Source organism: Pongo pygmaeus, chromosome 14 (genome assembly GCF_028885625.2).
Source record: "Pongo pygmaeus isolate AG05252 chromosome 14, NHGRI_mPonPyg2-v2.0_pri, whole genome shotgun sequence".
Classification (NCBI taxonomy): Eukaryota; Metazoa; Chordata; class Mammalia; order Primates; family Hominidae; genus Pongo; species Pongo pygmaeus.
In genome coordinates, this window is record NC_072387.2 from 79,162,902 (window position 1) to 79,178,635 (window position 15,734).

Sequence of the window (15,734 nt, forward strand, 5' to 3'; positions counted from 1 at the left end):
TCCCAGGTTCAAGTGATTCTCCTGACTCAGCCTCCATAGTAGCTGAGACTACATGTGTGCACCACCATGCCTGGCTAAGTGTTGTGTTTTTTAGTAGAGACAGGGTTTCGCCAGGTGAATCAGGCTGCTCTTGAACTTGTGACTTCAGGTGATCCACTCACCTCTGCCTCCCAAAGTGCTGGGATTACAGGCGTGAGCCACCGTGCCCAGCCAGGAAAAATCTGTTTTAAAGCTCATTCACATTGTTGGTAGAATTTGCTTCTATGTGATTATAGTACTGAGGTCCCCTTTTTCTTTGTGGCTGTTGGCTGGAGGTCACTCAGCTTTAAGACACTTCTCACATTGGTTGATTTGCCCCACTTCCTCCATCTTTACACACAGCAATGGCAGGTTGAATCCTTCTCATGCTTGGAATCTCTCTTGCAGCCCCTTCAGCCTCTTCTCTCCTTTCTTATTCTCCCATATCTCTGATTGGCACTTCTGGCTTCCTCTTCTGCTTTTGCAGACTCATGCCACTACACTTGACTAATCCTGGATATTCACTCTATCTCAACGTTGGTTAATTAGTCATTCTAATTTCTTCTGCAAAGTACCTACACAGTAATAGCTAGATAAGTATTTGAATAATCAGGACACCTTGGCAGACAGGAGAATCTTTAGAATTTTTCATACCACAGTGTGCCTGCTTTTCAAATTCATCAATTTTTCATGCTTGTTATTAAAAAAAATAGTGCATGAAGCTGATGGATGACCCTCAGCCATTCAATAAAATGTTTTAGTCATTCAATACAAATGTATCATATATGCTAAGTACTCTACTACAGAACATAAATACAAAGATGAAAAAGGGATGGCTTTACCATCAAAGTATTAAATTATTTTATTTATTTATTTTTTTTTGAGACAGAGTCTCACTCTGTTGCCCAGGCTGGAGTGCAGTGGTGCAATCTCGGCTCACTGCAGCCTCTGCTTCCTGGGTCCAAGCAATTCTCCTGCCTCAGCCTCCTGAGTAGCTGGGAATACAGGCACGCACCACCACACCTGGCTAATTTTTGTATTTTTTAATAGAAACGGGGTTTCACCATATTGGCCAGGCTGGTCTCGACTCCTGACCTCGTGATCCGCCCGCCTCAGCCTCCCAATGTGCTGGGATTACAGGTGTGAGCCACCGCGCCCGGCCTGTTTAAATACTTTTTAAGGCTTTTTATAAATTGAAGATATGGAGAAGACAAACTTTGTCATTTGATCAATAGAATAGTATTGATAATATTAGTGGTATTATCTAGTCAACTGAACCCCTTGAAAGGATACCTGATAATTTATTTAAAAATCAAACAATTAGACATTATTTAAGAAACATTATTTACAGAAAACTTTTGATTTTCAGGGGAACCTTCGTCCTTCTCTTTAGTAAGTGCCTCTGACCCCCTGGCCAAACTTAATCTCTGAGTCAAATTAGAAATCTGACAAAAGAGGCTCTAAAAAAGCTGTGGAAGCAGTTACCTGGCTATTACTCATGGTCCCCTGGCAATGTGTCTTAAAAATTTTGGACACCCCAAGCACTGAATTGGATCAAATGATGCTTTCAGTTAGCTCTAGGCCAGTCCTTGACATCAACAGACGTTCTACAATGCAACAGCTAATTGAGACTTGTGACTTTATTGAAAAACTATATAGAACACTTAGAGATTGATCTGTCCAGTAGCCCAAAGATATCCTTGAAACGTAGTTAAATTTGCCTTCACAATAAATGAGAAAATATTGTTAAACCTAGCAAGGGACATTGGTTCCTTGCTGGGTGTGTCCCTAAATGCCCCTTTCCTCCAGAGTGCATTGACTACCTAAGGAGGAGGGGAAAGGCAGGCTGTCAGAGGACATGAACACCTGATACCCTTACCATCCTCAGTTGATGACTATTTGAGTCCCAACAGGTTTGACCCACCCATGGTGAGTCCACTGCTGCCACTGAATAACATGTCTCGTAGTGGACATAAAAGCCCTGCAAGCCACCTTGTTGTTCTTTGGGTCCACAAAGAAAGTATGAGAATAGCAGATGATGAGATTACTAACCAGATTTAGATTTATTGGTTTATCCGTACCATTCCCTGTGGTTACTGAGTCCAGTTAAACCTCAGGAACCCAGGTCAATAGAACTTCAACATAACCCAAGTTTTAACTGACAAATTCCTCACCGTGGAAAAAGTAGTCATGGTCAAATCAGCAAAGATTGACCAGTAGAAAGTGCAGCATAAAAGTGGTCACTGGGTGCTCTCTCCTGATCAGCCTAGGCAAGGGTCTTCCCCAAGAGATCTCAGAGTGTGGTTAATAATGAGATCTCCAAGGAGGAGATTAATGTGCTCTCCACCAAATAATTCCTGCCTAGATGGCCCCCTAGGGCCTGCTCCAGGATAGCCTCCGTTTCTGACACAAATGCCATTCCTTCCTGCCCTCCCAGTAAGCCTAAGGATGAATTGTAGAGCCCTGCAAACTTTTACATGGACCTCAGGACTGGGTTTTAAAACCAAGACAAGGAGTTTGCCTGAGTTCCTGTGCACCCCAGAGATCAGAGGTCTTATGCCAAGATCAGAGTTTAACGGAGAGGTGGAAAGAAGTGCACTTCTTGGACCTTTTGGCTATGTGGTGCACAGGTCATAATGACGCTCGCAACACTTGGCACTAGGACGCAAGGAAACAAATAATACTCTTTGTTTTTGGATCTGAGGTCACCACCAATGAGACCCTTGTCAGGCCCAGATATGAGTGAGTTCTTTTGAACCTCTATAAACTTCAATGTTATGGCCCCACTATTGAATATGTTATTAGTATATATGCATTGTTTATATGTACTTCTGCTCTTCTTTACCCCCAAGCCCCAAAAGGACTTGCTGACATTAAGGATATTTTAGTGGGCCATGTGGAAAACTGTGAACCTATCCAACTAATAATGCCTAGTGCCACTGCCTCTTTAAAACAATATCAGCGGTCTGACGAATTAAAAAAAAAAACTATCCTTGAGACAATTTTTTTCTATTCAATGCCACATGTGGCTTGTGCACAAGGCCTGGAGACTCACCATTGATTATGAGTGGTCCAATGCTGTATTCAGTCTTTGGTGACAGAGACATCTGACATGTCTGTCATAAGGATTATTACTCAAGCTAAAGGAATTTGGTCAGCTGCAACTGATATCACAAATGCAATAAAAATTACACATTTTTTTTTTGTGTGTGATTCCTCTACAAAGGGTGTCTAGAGTTAGCCAGAAGAAAGAAACACAAGCCAAACTCAGGAAGATTGGAAGGAGGAAGAATGTATCCCCTCAGGCATGGAGCAACCCTCAGGTGATAATCCCAGGAATGAGAAGAGCCTCATAGTTGCCCAGGGCTTTGGTATAAGACTGTTGATTGGACAAATGCTTTCTTCTCAATGTTCATTATCATAAAATTATCAGGGAAGCACAAAACCAGGTTGTTTTAATATACAAAGATGACAGTAGACTTTCACAGAGCTCTTTCACTTTCTCAGAGCTGTTGTTCTTTTACATAATACAGTCTACAAAACCTTGATTGGCCTGACATTCTACAAAACATCACAGGCATCCACTCTATTGATAATGTCACCATGGTAATTGGATTCACTCAGTAGAAGCTAGCAATTATTCTATGTAACCTAGTTATACACATGTATGCCAGAAGTTGAGAGATGAATTTTATGATTTTCAAGGATCTTCTGCATCTGTATACTTTTCATTGATTATCTAGTCTGGAGCATAGCAGTAGAGATCCTCTAGGTAAAGAGCAATGTCCAACCAGAAAAAAAATGAGGCATAAAGTTTATTGGATATCTTTGAATTATGAAAGCACCTAGAAATGTGATTCAACTCAATTTGTTGCATGGCTCTTCAGACTATCCATTTCTAACGGGGCGTGGGCAAGCAAATCCAGGTGGTTGTACAAGCTTCCCTGAAGTTTGCACAATATGATGTGCAAATCAGTTAGTTCTGGAAGTATACATGGGGGTAAGAATGTTGGGAAAAGAAACAAGCTACTCTCATTGATAAAATCCTGGTTCGCTCATCTAAAGTTGTGTGGCAAGGTCATCCTCTGCATAAGAAGTACATGCCTATTCTTCACCTCAATCTTACGGTCTTAAGTAGGGCCCCTTACAACAAATTTGTGAAAAAGGAGAGAACTCAGTCCTAGGTGAGAAGCGCATTAGCACAATATATTGATGCTAGTCATAACAGTTATACAAGGAAATCCATCTTGTAGGCAAAGCTGTGAACAGCACACTTGGATGCCTACTCTGAAGAAAAAGTGAGATGGCCTTAGTTAGGAACATACACGGCTTTCTAGGCACTGGCAAATAGCTTTGCTAGCTGTTGAGATGCCGGAAAGGAACAATAGAGAAAGATCAGTGGGAAAGAGGTCTGGGATAACCAAATGACAATACCGGAGTGATCGCAAAGAATCTTTCTTGAGTGCTTAGCAGACAGTATCCATCAGACAGGAGGCTCTCCACAATCTGGTAGACAGAATAATTTGTACTATGAACAACAGCTATTTTCACTCTTTAGCCATTTCAAAGTTGCTACAATAGGCCCACAAGCAGAGGACCATGAGAGCAAAATGGAAGTTATGAATGGACTTAAAATATGAGCTTTCCCTCACAAAGGCTGAACTTACTATAACATTGTTAATTCTTAATATGGCACACTTCTTTAAGAGAGATAAGCCAGCTGTTGGAAGTAAACTACATAGGTCTCCTTCAACCTTGGAGCAGGGCAGACATTTATATTTTCTGGAATAGATAAATACTCTGGATATGGGTTTGCCTCTACGCCCTTCAATAACATCGAATTGCCTATAAAATTTCTGATTCATTGGTATCATATACTTAAAAATATTCCTTGGAAAAATGAACCTATTTTATGACAAATACAGTACAACAATGGGCTTATGAACATAATATTCATTGGTCTCACCATATACCTCATGAAACTTCATGTTAAATACCAGCTTTGCATATAGCTCAATGCATGCTGCAGCATGGTTCTCCAAGATACAGCATATGAATTGAACCAACAGCTGACATTTGTTATGTATCCCCAGTTATTAGAATTTACGGGTAGGGGAAACAAAATGTGGATTTAGGATTAGCCTTTTTCACCATTGTTCCCAGTAATCCACTTACGAATATGTGTTTTGTTTACCCACACCTTTAGGATTTGTTGAGCAAGAGATGCCGGGTTTTAGTGGAAAGGGCACTTTTGCTGGTAGACACAGTAAGAGTTTTACTGCACTAGGATCCAGAATATAAACCAGCCAAACAGAGTTGGTTAACATAATTTGGAAGAGACAGACATAATGACAGAGGGAAACACTTTGATCTTTGAGAAAAAGAAGACAAGATTATTTGGCAGATAATTCCTTTCCTTTTATCCCATTGATTGACAGCTCTACATCACAGTAGTTCCACATGGCCTGTTTAGAAGGCATCTGTCCTTATTAAACTACCAGCTCCATTTTCTTGTTAATTTGTGAACAGCTGAGAGATACATCACCTTGCATTTGGTTTCTCTACTTCCTGTCCTCCTTTCCTGTTCCCCCTCAAATTTGTAGTCTTGAGACTGCATATCCCAAAAAACCTTGGTCGATTAGCTTTGTCTTTGGTTCTGTTCTAGGGAAAATGCACATCTTTCCTTCCGTGAAAGAATCAATTATTTATCTAATTATTACCATAAACAGAAACAAGAAACTCATGTCATATTTACATTTGTAAGACACTGTACATGCAAATAGATAGAATAGAATGGAAATATTTACAGAGCATTGGTTAAACGCAAAGACTTATTTGGTTAATTTATATTATGTTATTTTGGTTAACATATTTTAATTCTTAATTGTGAAAACAGAAAAAAAATGAAAAAGAACACACATCACAAGAAAATGTCCTACCATTATCAAGAATATAAATGTAACTAATATTTATTTTACTGTACAGGCACTTTAACCTAAGTCACTTTACATTTAACTTTGTTTCTTAGGATAGTACTAAGGACTAGAGTAGGCAAATTAATTTCCAAGAATGAGTTGAGGGATAAATTAAATGTAACAGTGAAGGAAGAGTTGCAGACAATTTGAAAGAAGTATCTGTGATATGCTTGGGTGACAATGGTGACTCTGGTCAGGGGTATACAGATGACATATTTTTGGCAAAAGAAAACAAAAAATACAGCAGAATGGGTTTAGGGGCAAGAGTATTTTCAGTCAAGTGATGTGTTTACGATCTTATTGTAACATTTTAAAGGGTAAATAGCGATCAATGTTTTGAATGCTGACCTAAATTTTGAAACAAATTTGCAATGTGGTTGCAAAATAAATTGATGATATCTGCTGCAGTAATGGAAAAGTTCAGGAGATAGTTAACATATTGTGGAGCACAATGAGTTTTTCATTTTCTTTCTTTTTTTTTTTTTTTTTTTTTTTGAGATCGAGTCTCACTCTTGTTGCCCAGGCTGGAGTGAGTGCAATGGTGCGATCTCGGCTCAATGCAACCTCTACCTCATGGGTTCAAGCGATTCTCCTGCCTCAGCCTTCTGAGCAGCTGGGGTTACAAGCATGTACCACCTTGCCCGGCTAATTTTTTTGTATTTTAGTAGAGACAGGGTTTCTCCATCTTGGTCAGGCTGGTCTTGAACTCCCAACCTCAGGTGATCTACCCACCTCAGCCTCCCAGAGTGCTAGGATTACAGGCGTGAGCCACTGTGCCCAGCCCACAATGAGTTTTTTTTATAAGACTTGTCGCTTTTGAAATGTTAAGGCACAGTATATTGGAAATATTTAACAGGAAGCCAGAAATGTAAGTTCGTGAAAGGTAAGTATTGAACAGGTATGATCTGGAGATTTTTTAATTGATGAAGTTTTAAATTTCTTTCGTGTTTGTCCAACATGGGCTGGCCCTAGAACAGGAAGAAAAGGAGAGTCTCATGAGATAGAGAAGGCAATGACAGGAACATTTTAAGGAGAGGTTAATTAACAAAATATAGAAAGCTCATGCACAATGAGAACTGAGAAAAAGGACATAGATTTATCACGGTATACTTGAAGAGTATTTTCAGTCAAGTGATGTGTTTACAATCTTATTGTAACATTTTACAGGGTAAATAGTGAAGAATTAAAATAATTTTGGAGAACTACAGTACTGAAAGAGAGAATTCAATACCATAGCTTTTCCATTATATATATAATGAAAAAGTATGTATGATTGCTTGTTAATTATTTCCGATATAGTGTGCCTTATCATTTTAAAAGCAACAAGTCTTATTAAAGGATCTATTATGGAGAATCTATTCAAATAGATGGATCCTCAGTGGACTCCCTGTGGCTAACTGAGGTGAGTTGAAGCAGAAGCAAGCAGCCACGGCTGGGTGAGGGATTGGTCATGTACTCTAAGTTCTCAGAAAGATGTGGTAAAAGTATCACAGGACCTCTCTGTAATGAAGCCAAACCAGTTCCTGTTGCTGGTGCCAAGATAAACTGCAGCCAGAACCCACCATACCCCCACTTGCCTTTTGAAAGAAATATCTCACAGAGATTTCAGGTTTGAGGCTTGGAAACCAACCAATTCCAGCTCATTTGAACCAACCCACCTGAGCGCATCTGCCCCAGCCAATCAGAACTCAGCTGTGGTGGCCAGTCAGCACTTAGCAAGTTTGAATTATTCAATTGCATAAACAAGCCTGATTGAAATCTGAGTGAGAACTTTTGCTATAAAACCCAAACCCTTTCTTCATTCTCTAGAAAGCACCTTCCTTTTATACCAGATGGGCTGTGTCTCGTTTGCAAACTGCTCACTGGAATAACAACTTTTTTGCAGATTCCTTTGCAGAAAACCCTTGTTCACATTCCTTTTTTTTTTTTTTTTTTTTTTTTTTGAGATGGAGTCTTGCTCTGTCGCCAGGCTGGAATGCAGTAGTGCAATCTCGGCTCACTGCAACCTCCGCCTCCCAGGTTCAAGCGATTCTCCTGTCTCAGCCTCCAGAGTAGCTGGGATTACAGGCGAGTGCCACCACGCCCAGCTAATTTTTGTATTTTTAGTAGAGACGGGGTTTCACCATGTTGGCCAGGATGGTCTCGATCTCTTGACCTCGTGATCCACTCGCCTCAGCCTCCCAAAGTGCTGGGATTACAGACGTGAGCCACCGCACCTGGCCTCACATTCTTGATATATTTATTTTTATGTTCATTGAAGAAATGTTTACTATATGCCCTATGTATTTAAAGAGACACACTTGAAATGATCAGTAAAACAAATTTAACCTATATATTATTATATTAATATGCAGACCAGAGAGATTTTCATTTTTTAATTTGAACACTAAAATGATCTTAAAGAAGATTCATGAAAATAATTTAATATTTATCATTTAATAATAAAAAAATGCATTAAGTTTGGAAGTTTAAACTTTGCTGAAGTCAAGAAATATGAAAGTAGAATTCCTGACAGTATTACCGTGTTTAAATTTTATGAGTCTCAACCAGGGTATTATTTGGTACAGCTGAAGTTATCATTATAAAGATTCTCACCTTGAGAATAATAGAATATGAATATAAAAAAGTATATGTATTTCAGCGAGATTTCTATTGTGCAAATCCCTCTTCAATATCCTTATAAATCTCCAACGTTCTCATTTCTGTCAAAGCAAACTTTCTACCAACTGAAAGAGCTGAAGTTGACTAGTAATACAGTCTTTATACAAAATTGAAATTATTCTTTATGCATCTTATTCCCATTAGCCCTGGTATTATATAAAGATACAACTTTACACAATAATTAGTAACTCATTTTTTATACATGCTATTCTCACAATTGCTCTTAAAGTCAAAGTCTATGTGGCCGTTCATGATTGCCACTTGTGAAAACTCAAACGCAGACAATTTAAGTAAGTAATCCAACTTTACACAGTGTATGAATGAGAAGGACTTCAAAGCCAGACAGTCTGGCTCCAGAATTTATGCTTAATCATTAAGTTATGTTGTCTTTCAGCATGGCTTAAATAAAATGCTGCTGAACTATACTGAGTTTTTAAATCACTGCTCATAATATGATTCCTTTAATTGTATTGGAATCTTCATTACCAATGGTTTGTAGTTAATCTGTTATCTCTGTTGACTTCCATAACTGTATTTTCTACAATAATAATATGTCTTAATAAAATAACTAGAGAATGGAAAACTGCAAAACTAACTATATCATGGCTACCCTGAAAGAGAAAATTAAGAGAGCATTGAAAACTGCTTTTCTTACAGTTTTCTTTCTGTTTTCTGTAAATTCAATTTGCTTCCTACCTCCAAACCACATAGAGAACATAGAAGTGATTATCTGGGTTGGTTCAATTCCAAGGTTAGGATAGATTATGTTTGTCATAAATCTTCAAGCAATGGTTTTGCCTAGTCCAACAGAATGTGATGGAATCTACATGTTGGTTTTTAAAATGTGGTGTGAAGACCACTTGCTTATATGTAGTAACAATTCTGATAATATAGAAGTGCTCTTTGAATTTTATAAAGTTAAAATCATGCCTGTAATTTTGAACTAATTTTTAAAAATTGTATGTCAATAAGAGCACCATGCACTGAACTTGGGGTGTTCTTTCTTCTGTTTATAGTCTAAGTTGACCAAATGCTGGCATTAGTTACATATCCCTTATAATTACTAATACTGAAAAGTAATATGACAATTTCCCCTTTCCATGAATTAAATAAATTATTGATCAACTCCATGATAGAAATTGATATTAAATTCTGGATATTAAAAATTAAGACCAAATTCAATTGATCTAACTTATTGAGAAAGCCTTGAATTCCTGCCAACTGCATAAGATTTGATATGGTTGCAACAGTAATAAACTTGTGATTTCATGCTTTAAGTTTTTAAGCTATTAAATATATTATTTAATTCTAATAATTCAGTGAACAATAATATCATTATTTCCTTTTTTAGATGAGGACAGTGAGGTACAATGAGGTTTGCTGCTTTGAATAGCTTTTCTAAGTGGGCATATTAAAATTCAGGGAATCTACAAAAGCTTATGCTCAGGATCACACTACACGCTCTACTTGTCTAAAATAATCACAATAAATGGCTTGGAATAGAGCTCTGGATGAAATAAGTCAAAGTTTTGAAAATGTACACGTGAGACATTCTTTGTAAATTATCACAGCAACCCAGGAGATCATTTAACATGATGACCATGCTAATCAATTGATGTCCCCAAATTAACCCAGCGTTTCAAAATCTCTCAAGGAAATAAAGTAACTGTAAAGAATGTTGATTAGCTAAGTGGCTTCACATTGGGAATTTTTAGTAGGTAAATACACTATACACTTTCTTTCCTTCTTAATACCCCATGAGAACTATTCACTTATTAAGCAATTACTGGGGTTCCAGAGGATTCACCTAATAAGTATTGGATAAGACTGGACATTTTAATTACAGAAGTGAAGCTATTTCTGTGACTCAGTTTTCCTGGAGGAATTTTTATTACCTAAAACTCATTAGAAAAATAATGGTCTTTGTCTTTGATTTTATTCAATGGGCAAGGAAAGGCATAAGTTCACAGGGACAGTTATAAGAAGAATCTCTGTGTGTTTTTTTTTTTTTTTTTTTTGCACCCTTCAAGACCCACTTGATTAAGGTATCAGCTGTATTTGCAAACCGGGAAAACAGAGCTAGAATGTACAAATTAATATTAAAATTGTTATTCTTTAGTGTTGATATATTGAGTGTTTTCTTTAATTCTGCTTGTTTGGTTTGAATTTTCTAAATTTTATAGAATACTTATTAATTATGAGAGAAAATACAATCTTAGGATTACATTTTTATTGCTCTCATTTTATCTTGAATAAAAATTTCTTTTAAATATGGTTTATTTAAAGCTTCATTCTTTCAGGCCTAGAATAGCATGCTAACAAAAGAGACAAAAATTTATATTCTGACTTTTCTACATGATCCTTTCTTCACTTCTAATAAAAATTCATTTGACTGAATTTATTACACATACTTTTGACATCTTGCTCCATCTTATCAAATCTACTGAAGACAGTATAACTCTCACTGGAATAGAAAAAATATAGTTTGAATTTTAGGTTACATTAGCAAGCTTTCTCAGTTTTTAGGAATATTACTAAATTACCATATTTTGAAATCATCTATGCTATTCTGCAAAGAAGATGAATTTTCACTTTTCTGATTAAAATACTTATTTTCACATTAATAATATTGTCTATGATTTTCAAACTTTCCTTTAAATCTTAGAAGTATAAAATACTTTTGCAATCTATGTCACTTATTTCTTAAAGTTTTTCCTTAATCCTTACCTCACTTAAAAACAGAGAAGCAGTTGATAGGTTGGTAACATAGGTCCATTGGTGGTTTATGTTTGTGAGCAAAGCTCTAAAACACAATTTTAATTTTTAAAAACAATTTGACCTTTAGGTGTGTTAAACAAATATATCACCATTTATAGATGAACCATGGGTATAAAAGCAAAAAGTATGAATGGTAGATTGACAACTCAAATACCACAAGCAACACTGACATTGACACTGCAAGTGTTTCCAAAATGGCAAATATCTATTGTAATATTCTGAAGTAGAATCTTTCCTCTATTTACATGATAGTTGTGTGCTTAGAGAAATTCTCAAAAATTTTAAGAATTTATACATTACTTATATATTAACAATTGTTAATAACGTTTGTGTTCATATGTAAATTTAGGTTATGAATAGCTGTTTTACTTATATAAATACTTGGCTAGATATTGAAAGTCATGGGTAGAGATAGACAAGGTAGCAAGAAAGTTAACTGCAATATGGGTAATACAAACTCTATTCTGTGGGAAAAATTGGAAAGGATAGAAAAAGGGATAACTAGAAACATGCTGATTGAACATAATAGAGCATTGTTAAAGAGGGTTTTGGTGGACTCGTCAGGCATTGGATCTTGATATCACAGAGAATGGGAAACCAATTCACAGAATTCTCAGGTTTTTAAATAGGACAATGATTAAGTTTATATAAAAAGAAGACTCTATTAGCAAGATGCAGGATAGGTTAAAATGGAGCAACATAGATTAGAGGACATTTTAAAGACATTTCAAAATAAGATTTTTCATACATGGATGTTACTTGGACGGTGGGAGTGAAGAAAAGGGAGAATCTATTTCAGCCACCAATTTATTAGCATAAGTTACCATGTAGATAGTGAAGCCAATATAGGAAATTTCAGGAGGTGGGATGAATGTGTTGGACAAGATAATTACTTTAATTAGTATATAATAAATATCAGTAGTTGTCATATACAGAGATTGAGATAGAGGAATGAGCTCTGGAACTCAGGACTGAGATTGTAGCTTGCGGTGTAGTTTGTAAATAATTGTTGAAGCCATGGGCTATGGGTATACCAGCAGAGTATACATTTGTAAGAGAAGAGAAGAGACGCCAGAACCATGGGGGTTGGTGTGGAATGGGTAAGTGAGAGGGATAGAGAGAGAGTAGCCGAGGAAAAACAGAAATAATTTCAAAGGGCCGAGAAGATGGGAAGATGCAGATTAAAGTGTAAGTTTCACTTACTAGAGTAATTTATGTTTGAATACAATAAAGAAACGGTGTGAGAGAAGATTTGACAAAAAAAGTTCCTGAAATAGTTATTCTTTCTACATCTCAAATTAACATTTAAATAGTAAATTCTATAAACCCAGAAGGATAACAATTATATAGTTTATTTACTGCCTAAATCTAGTATGCAAAAAATTTGAAGAGAAAACGTAAAAAACACTTTCACTAAAATATAAAAGATTCATTTATAGACAAATAAAAGGAAATATATAATTCATTTATGAATTATTGCATATGTTTTCAAATGTTATACCTTGTACAATTATTGACCAAAAATGATGCCTATGAATTTCCATAGCTTATGTAGATATCAATTTCCAAAGTCACAGGGAACACTGGTTTATATTATTTTTGTCTCCTTTCATAAATAAAGGCTGAGCAGAATAATAAATTCCTTTTTTGTCAATATTTCCTTGGACTTCATCCAGTAATGTAGAGTTTATTATAGTATATGGTTCAACATTTTACAATGTTAAAAGAGTATTTTTCCTTTCTTAGGCTACATTATTTTCCATATATATTTTAAATATTCTATAATACTAATTTACTAGGTATAATAAATATTACTAATTTAATATTACTTATATAATTAAAGGCAAATTTAGTTCCTAAATATGGCTTCATCTAAATTAAAACAACTTCTATTTACCTCATATATTTAGTATACATGTATATAGTATTTATGTAAAATAAATATATATATATCCTATTATATAACAGAATTCGATGTGAAAAGGAGAACGAATCAGTGGATGTTCAAGACAGAAAGACAGAGAGAGAGAAAGTGGAATGTATTTGTAAGTTAGATGCTTACTTGTCATATTTTAGCCCAGAGGAAATCTTAACTACCTCTACTTTACGGCAAAGCTTGTGCAGAATAAGCACACTTACAGATGCAGAGAGGATTTATGCCAAATGGATCTACATCCATATAAATGTTTCTAGACTGAAGAAATAACCCAAGTGTAAAATATTTTACATTATACTATTCCAAAGAATTTTTTTAATCACAAAAGAGGCTAAAACTGCAAATATTTGAAGTAAAGAAAAGAAAGCCCATTAAATCTAAATTAAATCATTATTGAGCAATCCGAAACAAAACATTCAGATTTTTATTGTTTTACTTTTGGGGAAAATTTTTTTTTTTAAAAATCAAAAGTCCAGATATTTTCTCATTACCTTCCACAAACTTTTTCAATAATTTATCACATAGTAATAATTTAGATCAATAAAATTCTCCTATTCATTCCATGCATGAGTTTTGGGGTCTTAAAAATAATTTTTAGAGAAGACCCTATAATTTAAGATATGGCTGTGTGAAGATAATACACAAAACTGTATACTCTGAATTTATTAAAGTTAAATAGAAAATCTACTAAAAGCAATTTATTATACCCCAAAATTATCACTAATTAATATGTCATTATAAATTTTTTACTGTTTTTGCTTGTTTTGTTTTGTTTCGTTTTGTTTTTCCCCAGGCCTCCGTCAGGCATTCAGTCATCTGTGGAGTCTTCCTTAAGTTCCTCTCACAGTGTCAAGGATCCTTTCCTTTGTTGTTACTAAAAGGTTTGCAAATCTCACTGTCTAAAATGTTTTTCAGTAGAAAGAATAATTGTCATATTCCACTTTGCTATCATCATCTATAAAATGAAGCATGTGTGGCTAGTTCTTAAAGTATATTTACCGGACTTCCCTGGCCTCCAAAATTTAGTAAACTGCTTCACGAATTCCTTATGTTTGCACACCACTTGGTAAATGGTCAGTGCACCACAAATAATTTAATACTAAGTTAAAAATACATTCAAAGATCCATGACATCATTTAGATAAAAATGAAATATAATATTTAAAATGTATTAAATAATTAATTTATATCAGTCAAAAGTGTTATGCTGTTGAAGTCATTACAAATATAGACACCACTCTACGTAGAATGGTTTGCCTCTAGGTTAAGGCCCATGTCAATCATACTAGTCATTTCTTGTCTAATTTTGACTGATGTATTAGTAAATCATAGTTTACCTTACATGTTATTAGGAAAGGCAACAAAGGTTTTCAATTGTTTGTTTATTCATACCACAGCCATCAAAATTATTTATTAAGAAACCACTACTATGTTTCAGGTATTGGATGGCTGTGGAGATAAATATTAAACAAAGCAGACAAGCTCAGATAATGTTCTAGACTTCCTATCAAACATAGACTGAGAAATTATGGGAAAATTTCTCATTAAGGACTATTATAAATGCTTTATCAGACACAAAATTCATATAAAACACTCAAATACTGGAAAACCAAATATTTTCACTGGATAGACATGATAAAGCCCAATTTCATTAAAAAGATAAAATCATGACGCTCATACAAATATAAAATAGACATAAGTAAAATGGTTCATTTAACTAATTAAGGAGGGAACTGATAAGGTGTTAAAATTAGTTCAAAGGAGAAGCCAGAGGACACATATATAAGCAATCAGGAAATAAGCAATGAATTTGTTAGCATATGAAAAAGTGACTTCTGAAGGAAACTTTACTACCATTGTACAACATTTATTTACACCTCTACAGGCAAGAATAATCTGCAGTACTATCAGCAATGCAATTACTTTGAGAGTAAAATAGTTCAAAGATCAGTATAGAATCAGACAACCCAGAAGGTGCACTAGATAACTGCTAGCATTCCCTAGAATTGTTAGTAATCAGTCTGTCTCTCTCTCTCTCTCTCTCTTCTGTCTCCCTCTTTCTCTTTAATTCTCATTTTTTCATTTTCCATTCCAAAATTATTCACAATTTTTACAATAGCTAACAATGAATTGATTCCTAATACATTTTTCTTTTAAATTGTACTATTTGAATATAATTTTTAGTATGTCTAGTTAAACAGTAATTTCTGAATGTTGGGAGAAAATCAATTGTTGAAAAAGCATCAAACTCACTTTTTTTAAATCAAAGAGTGATATTTTTGTAATTCTGGTATCAAAAATTTTGACCCTCTGGCTCTGAAGTGGTTAGTTTACATTCTTCCAGATACGAAATATATTGCTGAGTAG

General features: G+C 35.2%; 1 protein-coding gene across 2 annotated transcripts in view; it reads right to left on the reverse strand.

The window, feature by feature from the left end:
• Positions 1-15,734, reverse strand: part of KLHL1 (kelch like family member 1) — a 416,652-nt gene that overhangs the window by 200,528 nt on the left and 200,390 nt on the right. The gene's annotated exons all lie outside the window — the stretch shown is intronic.